The 19486-nt window shown below is 42.2% G+C and overlaps 1 protein-coding gene and 2 pseudogenes across 1 annotated transcript in view; 1 reads left to right on the top strand and 2 right to left on the bottom strand.

Moving 5' to 3' along the window:
* Positions 1-2762, bottom strand: part of LOC120562984 — a 28909-nt pseudogene extending 26147 nt beyond the window's left edge.
* The window catches only part of LOC120568386 (NACHT, LRR and PYD domains-containing protein 12-like), a 251224-nt gene that overhangs the window by 154095 nt on the left and 77643 nt on the right, over positions 1-19486 (bottom strand). The window lies entirely within an intron of this gene.
* On the top strand, positions 6845-18951 carry LOC120562988 (annotated as a pseudogene).

A 19486-nucleotide genomic window follows, 5' to 3' on the forward strand; every position in this document is an offset into this window, starting at 1 on the left:
CATTCTCCAAAGAAGTTAATTATGGTGTACTACAATTTACCCTGAAGAGACTTTGGCTTTCCATGCCAATGAGAGAAAGTGTTGACATATGAAGCTCAAACATACATTTTAGATGAAGGAGATGAGCAGATATCCAGTACGCTCCCTCATCCCCGTTTGCTCAAGCGCCCGTTAAAAGTGCATGTATGCAGGGCCTTGGGAAGTTTCTACCTGGAAGGTGATTGGGAAACAGAAACACTGTGTTTGGAGTAGATGAGTGAAAAGCAAATGATCTCCATTTTTTGCTAGTGACCCCCTGGAACTCCCCTCACTTTGGGAACCACTGTTTTAAGATCACATAATTAGCTCTAAACAGGAGTTCAACAATAGATTCCATTATGATATGAACAATCATAAACCATAGTGTGAGTAGAAAGCATTACCTGTTGATCAAGCTGAATAACATGCATGGGCAAATGACAATAATTTTACTTGTTACAAATACATAATGTTGAAGCTGAAGGATGAGAAACAGCCAAGTATTTAGATTTGACAGAGTGAGTGTGAGAGAGAGGTGTGTGAATTGTAATGCTCATTGGATCAATCAAGTAAAAACAGTAATAATCACATTATTTATCTCTGTTTCAGTGGATGCCAGTGGTAGAAAAAAGTGATTTGTTTGTCAAGTGTGTTGTTAATTGTTTAAAAACAGTCCATGTTAAATATTTAAATAGTTGATTATTTTTCTTAAGACACTGTCGTCAGATGTGCTGTGCAAAGGCATTTTAATGCAAAGGGCCTTTCTATTAGATGCAAATAAAATCGGTTCAAATTGGTAATAATAAAGCCACTTGGAGTAGGTGGCTCAGTGTTGGGAGCTAACCGAGGATCAGCCATAAACTGTGTTGTACCGGAGCAACTTCACAGCTTCCTCAAGTTTAACACAATTTAACCCCTGCTATGACATGAACTACCGATGACCTTCAAGTCACTGTTCCATTATCTTTAATGTGACTATTATTTGCCACTGTTCATTACACCCCAACCGGCCCTGTCAGACACTGCCTACCAAGAGTCTGCTCTGCCAAGGTTTCTTCCTAAAAAGGGAGTTTTTCCTTACCACTGTCGCGAATAGCCACTGCTAATGCTTGCACTTGAGGAATTACTGTAATTGTTGGGGGTTTTGGAATTTATAGAGTGTGGTCTAGGCCTACTCTATCTGTAAAAGTGTCTCGAGATAACTTCGGTTATGATTTGATACTATAAATAAAATTGAATTGAATTAATTTATACATGTGTTGGGGACAAGCACTTGAGGTGAAACCAAATAGGCTTTCTCCAACAGACTTTCCTTCTGTATCATACAAAGTGGCATTGACAGGATGAATTCATTCAATTGTATTTATAGTATCAAATCATTACAAGAGAGTTATCTCAAGACACTACAGATGAAATACTAAAGACCCAAACATTTCCCACGAGCAAGTATTTGGTTGCATCAGTGGTGAGGACAAAGCGATCCTATTAGCCAAGAACGTCCGGACAGACCCAAGGCTCTTTATTGGCTCCCTACCACCCAGTTTGTTTTTGTGTGTCTAGTTCTGATCATTCGGTGTCTAAAATGATGATAATAAAACTTCAGGAAAATTGTTATGATGGTATCAGTGAGTAGTGTGAGATTAAAAGGCAGTGCTGTGCACATGCTTGAATATAAATTGGAGTTACTCATCAGCTGGTTTCAAGCAGCTGATGGTGAGATCAATGCAAGCATCACTTCAATGCTCTGCCCAAAATAACACAGAGACATTACTGACTGTATAAAATATGTTTGGTTGACCATAATGATATTTTAGATGGCTACATTTTATGTTATTTAAAAGGTAAGATATTTGAGTAGATGGTTATTCTCAGGAAGCCAATTATTTAGTAAAGAGTATGTGTGTACTGATTCTGAATCTGTAGACAAACATCATCATACTTTATATTTTCTATTTTTGTTTTCAACACAGGCAGGGGTTGTTCCAGTACCAAAGCCACCACGACACATCTCATATTATCAACAAAAGCCTCGGCCAAACCTCCAAAATGAGTTTTTGTGTGCACAAGAGGGTTGGGCACAGAACAAAGATGGGCGACCTCTGGATGATATCTACACAGATCTGTACATCAAAGCTACTGGTGATGTACACATCAACACACAGCATGAGGTCAGGCAGATTGAGACAGTGAAGCCAACAGATACAGAGACAACAATTACACCTTGTGACATGTTCAAACACCCCTTCTGTAAAAAGAGACCCATAAGAACAGTACTGACCAATGGAATCGCGGGGAATTGGAAAAACATTTCTTGTGCACAAGTTTGTGTTGGACTAGGGGAAGGAAGAGCCAATCAAGATGTGCATCTCGTTTTCCCCTTCACCTTCCGCCAGCTGAATTTAAAGAAGGGGAAAAGTGGTGTTTGGCAGAGCTCATTCATGAATGTATCTGGGAGACCAGAGACATCAAGGAAGAAGCTCTTAATCACATTTTTACAGCTCTGCAGTCATCAGGAAACACCAACTATGACAGGAGCGAATTCAAACTTCTGTTTGTTTTGGATGGACTGGATGAGAGCCGCCTTGATCTGGACTGCTCCACCAATAAAACCAGACAGTTAAAATTGATGTGACAGCGCCGACCTCAGTGGAGCCGAGCTGCTGACAAACCTCATCAAGAAGAAACTTCTTCCCTCTGCTCGCATCTGGATAACCACACGACCTGCAGCAGCCAATCAGATCCATTCTGATTTTGTAGACATCATGCCGGAGGTCAGAGGGTTCACTGACCCACAGAAGGAGGAGTACTTTAGAAAGAGATTCACAGATCAGGAAGCGGGCCGCAGAATCATCTCCCACATCAAGACAACACGAAGCCTCCACATTATGTGCCACATCCCAGTCTTCTGCTGGATCACTGCTACAGTTCTAGAGGAATTGATCAAAACCAGAGGGAGGAGGCTGCCCAAGACCCTGACTGAGATATACGCAGAATTCCTGGTGTTTCAGATTCATCAGACAAAGAGAAGTATGACCCAGAAGAGTGCATTCAGTACATTGAGTCATTAGCAAAACTGGCTTACCATCAGCTGGAAAGGGGCAACCTGATCTTCTACGAGAAAGATCTAGAAAGAGTGGCATTGATGTCAGTGGAGCCTCAGTGTGCTCAGGAGTGTTCACAGAGATCTTCAAAGAGCAACGTGGGAGGAAGGGATGATAAAAAAAGATGTTTAGCTTCATCCATCTGAGTGTTCAAGAGTTTCTGGCTGCTATTCATGTAGAGAGCGAAGTCATTAACAGAAACAAGAATGTGATGTTTGGGCAAAGTATCTTCAAAAAGTGTGGGAAGTTTTCAGCAGAACATCAACGACAGAGGTCCACAGGTTTGCTATTGACAAGGCCTTACAGGAGTCCAATCGCCACCTGGACTTGTTCCTTCAGCTTCCTCCTGGGTCTTTCTCTGCAGACCAATCAGGATCTTCTCAAAGACCTGCTGGCTCAGACAGGAAGTAGCTCACAGACCAATCAGGGAAACAGTCAACTATATCAAAGAAGAAGATCAGTGAGAATCTGTCTCCAGAGAAAAGCATCAATCTGTTCCACTGTCTGAATGAACTGAATGAGCATTCTCTAGTGGAGGAGATCCAACAGTACCTGAGTTCAGGAAGTCTCACCACAGATAATCTGTCTCCTGCTCAGTGGTCAGCTCTGGGCTTCATCTTACTGTCATCAGGAAACAATCTGGACGTGTTTGACCTGAAGAAATACTCTGCTTCAGATGAGGCTCTTCTGAGACTGCTGCCAGTGGTCAAAGCCTCCAAAAAGCTCTGTAAGTGCACAGATTACTGAAGATACTAACTATATCAGATGTGTAGGGTTATTCTCAACTAATTAATCTTTTAGTCAACTGATTGTCAAGATTTAGTCAACAAATTGATTAGTTGATCAATTGAAAAACCGCAAATTGTTTTTTCAGCTTCATTTGTACCTCCACAGATTAAAGCAGCCAAATGAAGAAAAAATCATCTGCCACTTTGTAGTTCATTTGAGGTTGAAATTAATTAGTGTGAATGATTGTGATCCAACAGATGTGACTACATTTTTGAAATTTCCTTTAATAGTTTCCTGACTCAGTAATATACACAATCCAAGACATAGATTTGTTGTTTGAATCATTAACTCAGTCTGGACAACCGTAGAAATGTTATGTGTTGTAGCTGTGTACAGAAAGTCATTTCAAATACAGAAGGGAAGTTGCTTTCTACTGCACTGAAGAGTCCACACTGTAAACTGGAGACTCTCAGGTAAGGAATAATAAAGCTTTGAAGGGTGATCCATTGTATTACATTTTATTTAGCTGATGTTTTTATCCCAAAGTGAATTACAGTGACGTTCAAGTGCAGTGAACCATGTAGATAAAACTAAGAAAAGCAAGAATCACATAGAAGTACATTAGCTTCAAATAAGGTAAAATACATCATGTAAGTGCAATTTTCTATATAAAGCACCATCTTCTTAGGTGCAGTTGGAAGAGATGTGTTTTAGCCTGCATTGGAGGATGTGTAGACTTTCGGCTGTCCTGATGTCAAGGAGGAGCTTGTTCCACCATTTAGGAGGCGGGACAGCAAAAGGTCTGGATTACGTTGAGTGACTATAGGTGTCCTTCCGCGGTGAAGGAGCAGCAAGCATATTGACCAATGGCAAGAGCCTGGACCAGAAACTGAGGGTCAGAAAAGGCTGTATCCTTCTGAGGTTGTATCTACATGATTGTGTTGTTGCAGCAATGTTGGCAGTGAGGAGAGTTGGCCGTTGAGTGTCACACCCAGGTTCCTAGCAGTCCTGGTGGGGACTACCAGAGAGTTGTCGATCTGGGTGGAAGAGCCCTTCCCTTGGAAGGAAAAGCAGCTCAGTCTTGTGTGTGGACATTCAATGAGATGATGCAGTCAGACAGGCAGAGATACTTGCTGGTACTTGTGTTTCAGACTAGGAAAAGAGAATAAATCAGGTGTCATCTGCATAGTTGTTGTAGAAAAAAAGCCATGTGAGTGAAAAAGTTGGTGTACAGAGAGAAGAGGGAGGGGCCCCGGACAGAACCTGCAAGGATCCCATTGTGAGTGGAGGGTTATGGTACAGATTCTCTCAAAGTTACCCGTGTAGGTGCGGTCTTTAAGGTAAGATTTGAGCAGAGTGTGCCGAAACTGAGACACAGATCCTGAAGGGTGAAAATAGGGTTCTGGTGGTTCACTGTTTCAAATGCAGCAGAATGGTCCAGAAGTATAACCACAGAGGGAGAGAGAGCTGCTCAGCAGTTTCAAGCTGCTCAGAGACAGAAATGTGGGCAGTTTTAGTTGAGTGGCCTGCCTTGAAACAAAACTTGTTGGGATCAAGAAAGGTTGCTCTGGTGGAGATAGGAAGAGAGTTGGTTGAAGATAGCACATTTGAGTGTTTTGAAGAAAACGGAAGAAGAGAGACAGGTCTGTTGTGGTTAACTTCAGGCAGGGTGAGTGTGGCTGTTTTTGGAGATGGGTCACTGTCAGCTTCTTTGAGAGAGTCCAGGAAACAGCCGGTTGACTAGGTGGTGATAATAAGATGAGTGAGAAAAGGGTGACCCAAGTCTTTCACAAGGTGTTGTCATTCTTCTTTTCCTGGTAGCTACCTTAATATAAGTGTAAGTCACATCAAATACAGATAAATATGTTTTCATTTATGTTCTGTTCATATATTTAGGCTGAGTGGCTGTGGTCTGTCAGAGAGAAGCTGTAAAGCTCTGTCCTCAGTTCTCAGCTCAGAGTCCTCCCGTCTGAGAGAGCTGGACCTGAGTAACACGATCTCACTGATACAGGAGGGAAGCTGCTTTCTGCTGGACTCGAGCTTCCACACTGTAAACTGGAGACTCTCAGGTCAGGAATAATAAACCTGTAAAGGGTGAACCATATTTAATTTTTCTTCCAGTTAACCAGTTTACTTTATGATAATAGTAATGCCTACCTAAAACATAAATGTAATTAATATCAAATACATTTAGTTTTTTTACATGTGTTCTGTACATATTTTTTAGGCTGAGTGGCTGTAACCTGTCAGAGAGCAGCTGTGAAGCTCTGTCCTCAGTTCTCAGCTCCAAGTCCTTCTTTAGTCTGGAGAGAGCTGGACCTGAGTAACAAGCGCCCTAAAGGATTTAGGAGGAAAACTGCTTTCTACTGGAGTGAGGAGTCCACACTGTAAACTGGAGACTCTCAGGTCAGGAATAATAAACCTGGAAAGGGGGAACTAGATCTTTCACACTGTTTTCATGTTTCTTTAGACAGTTAACCACTTTATTTTATTAAAGTAGCTGCTATCTAAATATAAGTGTGAGTAATATCAAATAAAGATAGAAATGTTTTTAACATATGTTCCTGTCCAAAATAATATTTAGGCTGAGTGGCTGTAATCTGTCAGAGAGAAGCTGTGAAGCTCTTTCCCTCAGTTCTCAGCTCCAAATACTCTAGTCTGAGAGAGCTGGACCTGAGTAACAATGACCTAAAGGATTCAGGAGGGAAGCTGCTTTCTACTGGAGTGAAGAGTCCACACTATACACTGGAGATTCTCAGGTCAGGAAAAATTAACCTGTAAAGTGGGACCACATCTTTCACACTGTGTTTTCATTTTTCTTTAGACTGTTAACCACTTTATTTTATGAAAGTAGCTGCTATCTAAATATAAGTGTAAGTAATATCAAATACAGATAGAAATGTTTTTATAGTTGTTCTGTTCATATTTTTAGACTGAGTGGCTGTAACCTGTCAGGAGAGAAGAGAAGCTGTGAAGATCTGTCCTCGGTTCTTAGCTTAGAGTCCTCTAGTCTGAGAGAGCTGGACCTGAGTAACAACAATCTGAAAGATTCAGGAGGAAAGCTGCTCTCTGCTGGACTAAAGAATCAATGCTGTAAACTGGAGACTCTCGGGTCAGAATTCAGTTTCTGTTAAAGAAATAACCATTTAAATGTTGCTTGATATACAAGTTAATATACACTACTGGTCAAAAGTTTTAGAACACCCCAATTGTTTTTGTTTTTTATTGAAACTTTAGCAGTTCAAATCCAATGAATAGCTTGAAATGGTACAAAGGTAAGTGGTGAACTGCCTGAGGTTAAAAAAAGTAAGGTTACCCAAAACTGAAAAATAATGTACATTTCTGTATTTTACAAAAGGCCTTTTTCAGGGAACATGAAACAGGTAAACAACGTAAAGCTGTTCTGCAGCAATGGAGGTTGATCAAGCTTTGAAAGTTGGTGCTTCCAATTCCCACAGGTGTTCCAACTTGTCTGGATTACTTACAACCCCCTCTGTTTGTATAAAAGTATTGTTGGAACGCACTGTATACCGTACCCTTGTGAGCATTATTTGAACAGTATTGTACTGCAGAAAGTAGTGTGTTGCTACAAAATGGGCGGGAAAAAGGCAATTAACAATGGAAGAGAGACAGACCATCATAACACTTAAGAATGTTGGTCTTTCCTACAGAGAAATTGTGAAGAAAGTCAAGGTGTCAGTGAGTACAGTATTCTTCACCATCAAAAGGCACTTAGAAACTGGAGGAAACTCTGACAGGAAGCGGTCTGGCAGACCCAAAGCCACAACAGAATCAGAAGACAAGTTTCTGAGAGTCAACAGCTTGCGTGATAGGTGGCTCACAGGACAACAGCTTCAAGCACAGCTATTAGGAGAACTCGGCGGGCAATTTTTCGTTAATCTTGATCGCTATATGTATATGAGTACTGTCGATAGCAAACAAAATGAGCCGAATCGGTGCTAGCAACGCAAGGTTACTTGCAGCTAATGCCGAGAGCTCCCACACAGCTAAAACGGCAGTTATGGGGGCATAAGATAAAGAGTGTCTTTGTGCCTCTTAACAGACACAAAATGCAATTAAAATGTCTGTGCAACACGAATAGAGGCCCTTACATGACAACAAGATGCGTTTATCAACTTAGCCATTGTTTAAATTCACCTACCCTCTTAGCAGCTAGCTGCCGTCTGGGATAGTGAGTGTGTTCAGCCAGGCTCCGGTAATAATCATCACGCAGCAGTTCCATGTGTATTTGTAGCATATATATCCATTTTGTGTGCTTTCGTTGGTGAATATGAGTCTCAATTGTGTGGTAGTTTCCTTAGCCAGGCTAGCAGCCCCGACCGGGCATCCTTCTACTTCCTCCCGCCTCCCTTGCCTGCCGCTGCGACAACAATCCACGAGGCCCGCTGGTTCGGTGGATGTCCTCCAGAGGACAGTTCATGCTTTCACGGGAGAATTTTGAAGTTTATTCCCCTTATAAATAGGTAATTGAGCACTGAAGTGATCATATCAGTGACTATGTAACTACATGGAAACAGACCAAATGATGCCTGTTTCTTGTAATACTATTACGAATAAGCGTTACTGAAGGCTAGCTCTAGCTCCATAGTTCACGTTACTCCAAGCTTCTTCCCTTGTGAACACCTCCGTTCTTCACTCTTCACACACTTCGCTCCGTTGTTTACCTTTTCCTGCTACAACTGAATTCCCACGGGGCTTCAGCGCAAGGCTACAGCCTTCTGTAATGCTAGTTACTTTACAAGAAACAGGCATCATTTGGTCTGTTTCCATGTAGTTACATAGTCACTGATATGATCACTTCTGTGCTCAATTACCGCTTTTGATGGGGGAATAAACTTCAATATTTCCCCGTGAAAGCATGAACTGTCCTCTGGAGGACATCCACCAGACCAGTGGGCGCCTGTGGATTGTTGTCGGCAGCGCAGGCAAGGGGAGAGGGGAGGAAGTAGAAGGATGCCCGGTCGGGGCTGCTAGCCTGGCTAAGGCAACTACCACACAATTCGCCACTGCAGAGACTCAGATTCACCAACGACAGCACACAAAATGGATATATATGCTACAAATACACATGGAACTGCTGCGTATTGATTATTACCGAGCCTGGCTGAACACATTCACTAATCCCAGACGGCAGCTAGCAGCTAAGAGGGTAGGTGAATTTAAACAATGGCTAAGTTGCTACACATCTTGTTGTCATGTAAGGGCCCTGTTCGTGTTGCACTGAACATTTTAATTGGATTTTGTGTCTGTTAAGAGGCACAAAGACACTCTTTATCTTATGCCCCCATAACTGCCGTTTTAGCTGAGTGGGAGCTCCGGCATTAGCTGCAGCAGCTCCGTGTTGCTAGCACTGATTCGCTCGTGTTTTTGCTATCGGCAGTACTCATATACATATAGCGATCAAGATTAACGTTAAAATTGCCGCGAGTTCTCCTTTAATAGTGGTCGTAATAAGCAAGTCTCAGTTTCAACTGTAAAGAGAAGACTTCGAGCTGCAGGTTTGATTAGTCGAGGTTGCAGCAAGAAAGCCATTGCTAAACGGTCAGAATAAGAAAAAGAGTCTTGCCTGGGCCAAGAAATATAGTCAATGTACTACTGAAGACTGGAAGAAGGTGCTATGGACTGATGAATCAAAATTTTAAATCTTCGGTTCATCACGCAGGATTTTTGTGCGCCATCGAGTAGGCGAAAGGATGGTTCCTCATTGTGTGACATCAACTGTCAAACATGGAGGAGGAAGCATGTTGGTCTGGGGCTGTTTTGCTGGATCCAGGGTCGGTGATTTGTACAGAGTGAAAGGCACCCTGAACCAAAATGGCTACCACAGGATCTTGCAGCGCCCCTCTGGTATGCGCCTAGGTGGTCAGGGTTCATCCTACAGCAAGATAATGACCCAAAACATAAGTCCAAGCTATGCCAGAACTACCTTAGGAAAAAAGAACAAGATGGTAAGCTTAAAAACATGGGTGTGGCCAGCACAGTCACCAGACTTAAACCCCATTGAGCTGGTTTGGGATGAACTGGACAGAAAAGTGAAAGCAAAGCAACCTACAAGTAAGACACATTTATGGGAACTTCTTGAACAGAGTTGGGAAGAAGTTTCTGAAGAATATTTGATGTCCATTGTAGAAAGAATGCCACAAGTGTGTTCAGCTGTTATATCTGCCAAAGTGGGCTACTTTGATTAGTCAGAAATTTGATAATACATTTTGGTTTATAAATTGATTCCATGGTTTCTTTTTTAACTTAAATTGTTCATTTGTTCTATTCTTTCATTTCAGAGTACAATACAACATTGAACTGCATGGATTTCAATATTAACCTGGAAAAATTGGGGTGTTCTAAAACTTTTGACCGGAAGTGTATGTTAAATAAAAAGATACCTAAACTTTTTCAGCCAATTTTTGTGTTTTCACGACCCACAACTTCCATGTTTTGATTCAGTCTCACTACTCTGATCAGCACTTTCTCCATAATTCCACAATTTAGCATTTAGCTAAAATTAGGAAATTTACACATGAAAGAAAGACATGATGAAAATGAATTCATTATTATTATTGTAAAGTCATTTTCTGTGTCTGTATGTGTGTGTGTGTGTGTGTGTGTGTGTGTGTGTGTGTGTGTGTGTGTGTGTGTGTGTGTGTGTGTGTGTGTGTGTGTGTGTGTGTGTTTGTGTGTCCAGTTTGTCAGGCTGTCTGATCACAGAGGAAGGCTGTACTTCTCTGGCCTCAGCTCTGAGCTCCAACCCCTCCCATCTGAGAGTGCTGGACCTGAGCTACAATCATCCAGGAGACTCGGGAGTGAAGCTGCTTTCAGCTAGACGGGAGGATCCACATTGGAGACTGGACACTCTAAGGTATGAACAGACAGCAGAGCTCACTCTTGGTTCACAGTATACACCAGCAGCCCTGGTCATAACAGTGAAGACAGTAACTGATGTGCTGAGAATCTCGTCCCCGCTGAGACTCAACTCCTATTAAAGAGTTACATTCTTATTGGAGCACTTTGAGGACATCTCAATTATGTGGATGAGAGATCAGGAAACTTCTGACTTTGTTTCTTCCTCCAGGCTGGAACATGCTGGAGAGCAGTGGCTGAAACCTGGTTTGAGGAAGTGTGAGTGTGCTTTCACTTTGATTAATAAAAACCAGGCACAACATCTTATAGTAGGATTAGTATTGTGTTAGTATTTTATTTGATTGCTAACAAGCATCAGTTAAAACAGAAGTCACATTGTCAAAACTATTCACATAGAGAAACACAAACTGTGGATCATTTTTCATTGTTTTAACACAAAATGCAGTCAATGACCACATGCTCCAAAATCCTTGAACTCTTCTCATGCAGACTCCACCACAAGCAGAACACTTTATTTCTGCAGCACATTGTTCAAATGCTAAGACACTTGTAACCCTGGGTTACCAGAACCTTGTAAAACAGATTAAACTGTAGGAAAGTTAATATATAGTGAAATGATTTAATACTGAATATGAATAGATAAATAACTAAATTAATATTTCCTTGTTAAGTGTATGACATAATGCATGTTTGTCAAGAATAAGCCAAACTAGCTTGAAAAAATAAGATAACTGAAAGATGAAAGAATACATTTTTTTACCTTTTAAACATAACTGTTGAGTCTGTGTCTTGTTTCATCGTTGCTACCTGAGTGACCATGAACTTCTGAGATGCTGGTCCATGATATTGAGTTTATAGCACTCTATTTACTATACTACTATGTACTGTGGCTAGTTAATAGTTATGTCTGGTTGTTACACACTGTTTTCAACACTTTATTAAAAACACATTCAAAACAGAATGATGGTGCATTTCTGCAGTAACAATATTAAAATATAAAGAACATCTTAGCAGAATATTTACAACAAAATAAAGTGATAATTCCAAACAGCTAATTTCAGCTGAAAAGAAGAAATAAGATGTGATGATCAGAACTTGTGGCCAAATGCAGGAGACTGATTTTACTATTACCTTCATGTAAGGGCAAGGCAAGTTTATTAATAAAGCACCTTCTCATACCGTAAATTATGACTATAACTATGGATCTATTAGACCACAAATGATGACCGTCACCACGGTCTTACCTTGAATGATCCAATCCTTCAACCTATCCTCGAGATATTATGTCAACAAAGTCAGGTGACTGACCTTAGGAGGCTTGTCCACCATCCATAAGAGTATCCAGTTGGCACGCCTCTTCCTCTTGCCTGGAACGCCTCAGCCCGTTCTGAGCGACAAGAGTATGGTGCGTCATTGTTCGGTCTCATAGATACATAGTTATAGTCATAACTTACGATCTATTCGATCTCACTCAGACCATCACCACGGTCTTACCTTGGATGACAAGTACCATCAGGGTCGCGAGGAACAGAGGACTCCACCCAAAAGCCATTTTGTGAGACAGAAACCTAAGGGTAGCCTGTTTTATGGGTTCATAAGGAGCTTGAGTCAAGGCCCTCAGCACCAAGGGTAACTCCCATGAAGGAGACCTGGGGGACCTGTATGGATGCAGTCTACATGCCCCTTTAATGAATTGGGACACCAAGGGATGTCTCCCCACTGTAACACCACCCACAGCCTCATGGAAGAGTGATACAGCAGAAGTGTACACCTTAATAGTGCTTGCTGCCCTCCCTGAGTCCAGAAGTGACTGAAGGAAGTGGAGAACAAGTTGGATGGAGCAAGCGGCTGAATCCTCCCATCTACTGTGACACCATCTCGAGAACTCCCTCCACTTCTGGACATAGTTAGAACAAGTGGCATTACCTATAGTGTGCAGGACCACCTCATCTAGCCCCTGAGAGAGGGATTTAGAAGGGGCCAAGCCCAGAGCTGCAAGACAGCCAGCTTCGGTGCCATATCTGCCCCTCCACCTGAGAAAGCAGGTCCGCCCTGACTGGCAGGGCCAAAGGCTCTCTGTAAACCAGTGTTTCTCAGGGGGCGGCGTACCGCCCCAGGGGCGTTCAGAAGATGATGGGGGCGTTGGGCACAATATTTTGGAAAGGGGGTTGAGGTGCCCTTGCGGGCGGCGTTTGTTTAAAAGCTGGTTTAAACCAAAGATTCACAATAACAATACATGTTTACACTTAAACTATTAAAAAATCCGTGGTCTGCAACATTAAAAGCTGCCAGTTTACAGCACTGCAACTGGACGGGCGATATCGTAACTCTTCTGTGCTTCTGTCAGCTTTATTTGGCGCAGCTCTGTGCTGCCTTCATGGAACGGGACGTAAGAGCATCATCTTAAATGAGCTCTGTAGCTACTACGTAAGCTGTGTTCAGATAATAAATTTTAAAAAGCAATCGCGCGACATCCTGTTGTATTCTTTAACCCCCAATGTAGCACAAGTAGACTTTATATTTCACAGTAACAGTTTTTCGTTCAGATGGTTTATAGAACACAAAAATTTTCTGTAGTAACCTGAATGCAGCTTCATTTCACGGAGAAACAGAGAAAGAAAAGAGACATGCAAGAGATATCGACTGTGCGTTGTTGTTTGGCAAACAGTCAGCTGTTCCCCAAACTCCCGGCCAGTTCAGAGCTTGTGTTTGGGGTTTTAAAACTTTCTTAATGAAGCGATAGAGGCAGTGATGTCACTGTTTACTGTACGGGATTCTCACACCTCCACAAAAAACAGCGCGATGTGGGGTTGCGTTTCTCCAAACATTTTTTTCTGCTATTTACTCGCAAGACAGGCGATAGCAAACCTAGACTCTTCTAACCTAGACTCTTCTAGCCTAGACTATTCTAAGCATTAAAAAACGGCTCTCACTAACTTTCAAAGGTTGTAAACCTATTTCCATTCGGCAGTAGGTGTCGTTCTTCAAGTCGTTTGTCATCACCAAAATACTTGGTTTGCACAGTATGGATGTAAGCTAGTTTTGTGTGTGTGTGTGTGTGTGTGTGTAGTGTGTGTGTGTGTGTGTGTGTGTGTGTGTGTGTGTGTGTGTGGACATTCAAATATATATAATAATATATATTAATATAGTCATCTTCTAAAGGTGCTGAGGTTCACACCATGCAGCAGGCCTTTGATAAGACCTAATTATAGTTTGAATGTTACATATCTAGTCGTTCTGATTGGCTGCTATTTATTTAATTTGAATGTCAAATGGTTGCATTCTTTTAAAAACCTGTAAATATATATACATTATATTCACATGGCTTTTTTGATACCTGGGGAACTGGGAATGTGTTGTTTGTCATTCAATGATTTGATTTTTTGATTATTTTTGATAACAATAGTAACAATAATTGGCCTATATTAGGGTGTAATCATTAATATTCGGGGCAAGTAGCCTACATAATATTTGATGGGGGCGTTAGAGACCTGGATAATGGATACGGGGGCGCGGCACAAAAAGGTTGAGAACCACTGCTGTAAACCAAGATAAGGAGCGTGCGGAAACCATTGCCTCCTTGGCCATTGCCTCCTTGGCCATTGAGAAGCCATCAACAGCACCTTGTAATGGCCTATGGCGACCCTGTTTGAACCTGGGGAAGCAGAGAGCAGGGAGAACCACATCCTGCAGTGGGTAGTCTCTGCTGATGCTAACAGATCGGTCTGTGCCAGGCCGAACCGAAGTCCATAGGGAGGGCTACAACTTCTGGATGGAGTCTCCACTCTCCTGGGGAGGACCAGTCCTGGACAGGAGATCCGCGCCCGGGCCCACAACTCCCGGAATGTACACGCTTTTAGCAAAGCCACATCGCGAAAGCCCAAAACAGGAGTTCCTGTGCGACCTGGAGGCAGCACAGAGACGGTGATTCACGTAACCGACAGTGGAGGAACTGTCTGTTCTCACCAGGACATGCCTGTCCTGAATAAAAGAGAGAAAAGCTTTCAGAGAAAGGTGAACCGCCCTCAACTCCAAAACATTGATGTGTGCTCCCCCGCGGGGGTTCCCACATACCTAGCACCATCCTGCCTTCCCAGACTTCTCCCCAACCGGTCAGGGAGGCATCCGTTGTTACCACAGCCCATCGTGAAGGAATGTTCCCGGAAGTGGGACTCCGTGGAGCAAAAGCGTCCGGTCCCACCACGGACACAGAGCTTGAAGGGCAATGTACGACATGCCTGTCCCACTTTGGGTGGAGTTTGAAGGCATTCAGCCATCTCTGTAGTGGCCGAGCCCTGAGAAGGCCCCAGGGAACAACAGCCACTGCAGTCAAAATCAAGCACAGCAGCCTCACAAATTTAACCAACTCCAACTGCCTGCCCAGCTGGAATCAGTCCAGGAGGGTCAGGATGGACAGCACCCTCTGAGCAGTGAGAGATGCCAACATTATGCCGGGAATTCAGGCAAAGCCCCACAAAGACTGTGTGCTGCCTCGGCTCGAGGTTGCTTTTCTTCACATTCACTGTGAAGAAACACAGGGACTGGATGTGTGAGACAAGTATCCCGTGTCCTCTGCAACTTGGCTGGGAGACGGAGCACAAATCACCTGTCGTCCAAATAAGGGAAGGACTTTCATCGCTGACTGTAGAAGAGAAGACATGGCCCGGGTAAACACCCTTGGTTAGAGGGACAGGCCAAACACTTGTCAACACTCACCCCACTCGCGCGGACAGCAAGCCAACAGGAATGAACTCAAATCAATTAATGGTTTTTACTCCTGTAGAGATAAAACAACCTGAACCAGCAGTACAAGCACTTACACACAGCACTTATCCGAAACTGCAAGCAACAGTGGCACTAGTAAAACAAAGAGAAACACAAACCGTGTGTTACTGAGGACATAGTTTAGGACTGTATTTGAGCTGATTCTGGTTTCCAACTTTGCCCCAGGTGTGTCTGTTAAAACACGGACGGAGACAACTTATCTCTTTGACGCTTTATTACATAAAGCAACAGTACAAACATGGGTGTGGGTAGCTCTGCTATGGCTGTGTGTTTGTGTGTGGTTCTGCAAAGAATTAAATAACATTGTGAAGGCTACCATACACAATGCATAGGAAGTATACATATAGGCTAGCAAACAACAACAACAAACCCACTATTAATCACACTATATCAATGCAATGTAACTACTGCAGCATAATACAATACAATAATAATACATTAATGTAGCTAAATACAAACATGAGCAAGGGTTTCCAACAATCTGCATTATAAATCAACAGCCACGTGCAAACTAGCTAACAGATGAATAACTCAAACATCGAAATTACCCGCTAACTTACTTAAATTTGCAAGAACTATAGACCAATACAACAACTACAGTTAAATTAACTGACAACATAAGTTATGGGACTTACAATTCTCAAAGACACACACACGCAAGCTCAACTGATTATCCTCTGGACGCAAGCAGTCTCTTTTTGTTCTCTCACTTTTCTCCGTCCGTATTGCGCGCTCGTAGTGTATGCCGCGTGTCCGCTTACCCTCCGACATGCACCCACAATCAATCCTGATAGATGCTCTTTGTACACCGTGCAACAACTCTCTGTTATGAAATGCAAAAAGGGAAACGCCCACCCACAATCCTAAGGGACACAAGGCCTGCACAAAAGTGATGGTTTGACAACAGCAGAGTCCAAAATATTGCGAATTTAATACACAACTTACCTGGTCTCGGATGAGGCGAGTAAAGCAAAGAGGAAGAGGCGTGGCCAACTGGATGCTGTTATAGACGGCGACCAAACCTTCTAAGGTCAGTCACATGACTTTGTTGACATAATGTCTCGAGGATAGGTTGAAGGATTGCATCATTCAGGGAGGTTGAAATAGATACAAAGGTCATTCAAAGTGCTTTACAGGCAACATATATATATATATATATATATATATATATACATTCACCTAAAGGATTATTAGGAACACCTGTAAGATTTCTCGTTAATGCAATTATCTAATCAACCAATCACACGGCAGCTGCTTCAATGCATTTAGGGGTGTGGTCCAGGTCTAGACAATCTCCTGAACTCCAAACTGAATGTCAGAATGGGAAAGAAAGGTGATCTAAGCATCTTTGAGCGGGCATGGTTGTTGGTGCCAGACGGGCTGGTCTGAGTATTTCACAATCTGCTTAGTTACTGGGATTCTCACCCACAACCATTTCTAGGGTTTACAAAGAATGGGCTGAAAAAGGAAAAACATCCAGGATGCTGCAGTCCTGGGGGTGAATATGCCTTGTTGATGCTAGAGGTCAGAGGAGAATGGGCTGGCTGATTCCAGCTGATAGAAGATCAACTTTGACTCAAATAACCACTCGTTACAACTGAGGTATGCAGCAAAGCATTTGTGAACCTACAACACGAACAACCTTGAGGCGGATGGGCTACACCAGCAGAAGACCCCACCGGGACCACTCATCTCCACTAAAAATAGGAAAATGATGCTACAATTTGCACGAGCTCACCAAAATCTGACAGTTGAAGACTGTAAAAATGTTGCCTGGTCTGTGGAGTCTCGATTTCTGTTAAGACATTCAGATGGTAGAGTCAGAATTTGGCGAAAACAGAATGAGAACATGGATCCGTCATGCCTTATTACCACTGGGCAGGCTGGTGGTGGTGGTGTAATGGTGTGGGGATGTTTTCTTGGCACACTTTAGGCCCCTTAGTAGCAATTGGGCATTGTTTAAATGCCACGGCCTACCTGAGAATTGTTTCTGACCACGTCCATCCTTTTATGACCACCGTGTACCCATCCTCTGATGGCTACTTCCAGCAGGATAATGCACCATGTCACAAAGCTCGAATCATTTCAAATTGGTTTCTTGAACATGATAATGAGTTCACTGTACTAAAACTGTACCACCAACTGACCAGGACCAGAGACCTCTCGGCTCATAGTCAGTAAACAAATCAGCAATATGTTTTGGGCCCAGACCATTGAAAAACTTACAGGCAATAAGTAGGGCCTTGAAATTGATTCTAAATGTAACCGGAAGCCAGTGCAGAGGTTTCAGAATTGGAGAAATGTGCTCTCTCCTCTTGATGTTGGTCAGAATTCTAGCAGCAGCATTTTAATGAGTTGCAACTGTTTTATGAACTTCTTGGGAACACCATTCAGAAGTGCATTAGTAGTCTACCCTACAAGAAATAAAAGCGTGAATGATATTTTCTAGATCATGTTTTGGACACATCACTTCTCGCTATGTTTTTGAGATGCCAGAAAGATAACTTGGTTACAGCTTTTATGTGATCACTAAAATCTAGATCTAGATGAATAATAAGATGTGATTATAATGAACTGTTTTTTTTCTTTACATAGAAACATTTAAAACAGAAGGAAGTTGAATTTAAAGCTTGTGTATCTGCATTCTATTCTCGTTTGAAAGATAATCCAAAGATATGTCTCATTGTGTAGTTTTGATCTAATTAACAGTCAGTCTTTTAATAAAGCAACAAATAAACCATCAGGTGTGTTAGATGATAAACAGCTGCTGTGTTGTGTCTCCTTCTCTCCATCAGATTCCTGTGAACTCACAGTGGACACAAACACAGTGAACAGATACCTCAAACTGTCTGACAACAACAGCAAGGTGATATGGGTGAAGGAGAAGCAGCTATATCCTGATCATCCAGAGAGGTTTGACCACTGGTGTCAGCTGCTGTGTAGAGATGGTCTGACTGGTCGCTGTTACTGGGAGGTCAAGAGGAGCGGAAGGGTTTATATATCAGTGAGTTACAGAGGAATCAGGAGGAGATGATACAGTGAAGACTGCAGGTTTGGAGATAATGATCAGTCCTGGAATCTGTTCTGCTCTGATGGTGGTTACTCTGTCTGGCACAATAACAGAGAAACACACCTCTCCTCATCCTCTGTCTCTGATAGAGTAGGAGTGTATGTGGACTGTCCTGCTGGCATTCTGTCCTTCTACAGAGTCTCCTCTGACACGCTGACCCACCTATACACCTTCAACACCACATTCACTGAACCTCTTTATCCTGGATTTAGGTTTGGGTTTGGGTTGCATGGTTCAGTGTCTCTGTGTTCTCTGTAGGACGGAGAGTCTCCTGTGCACAGAAATACTCACACTGCTGACCAACACACACAATCTCTTTGTAAATCAAACTCAAAATTATAAGAGAACAACACATTAAAGGAGTCACTAATATATACACTTTATAATAACCGCCACTAATTAATGGTAAATTGATAGTTAAACTTTAGTTAATAGTTATTTTACTGTCAACAAACAATGAAATGATGATTTATAATGTTTACTAATAATTAGTGTTACCTTCAGTTTAGTTAACTATCAAATTATCATTTTTTAGCAATGGTTATTATAAAGTTTTACCAAATAGGATGACTCACTGCACGGCTGTGGTTTGAAATACCTTTAAATATCTTTCCTTTCAGGTTTTTGGGGCACTTCTGTGAAACTTTTTACTACATTTGTTTAAAAACTTGAGCAAAGATTATCTCTAACTAAAGATAGCTCATCACACACAGCGCCAATGGTCTGAAACGGTACCCACTTCCTGTCTCCTAAAGGGCGTGGCCTCGTTTGAAAGTGTAGTGAACGTCGTGTGGATGGATGAAAAGTTATATTTGTATAGTTAAGTATTTTTTCTCAGACAAAGTTCATTTTCTCATTATGTGTCTGTCTCAAACATAACATTTTTGTGTCAGAATGTTCTGGA

This window comes from Perca fluviatilis, chromosome 1 (assembly GCF_010015445.1).
Source record: "Perca fluviatilis chromosome 1, GENO_Pfluv_1.0, whole genome shotgun sequence".
Taxonomy (NCBI): Eukaryota; Metazoa; Chordata; class Actinopteri; order Perciformes; family Percidae; genus Perca; species Perca fluviatilis.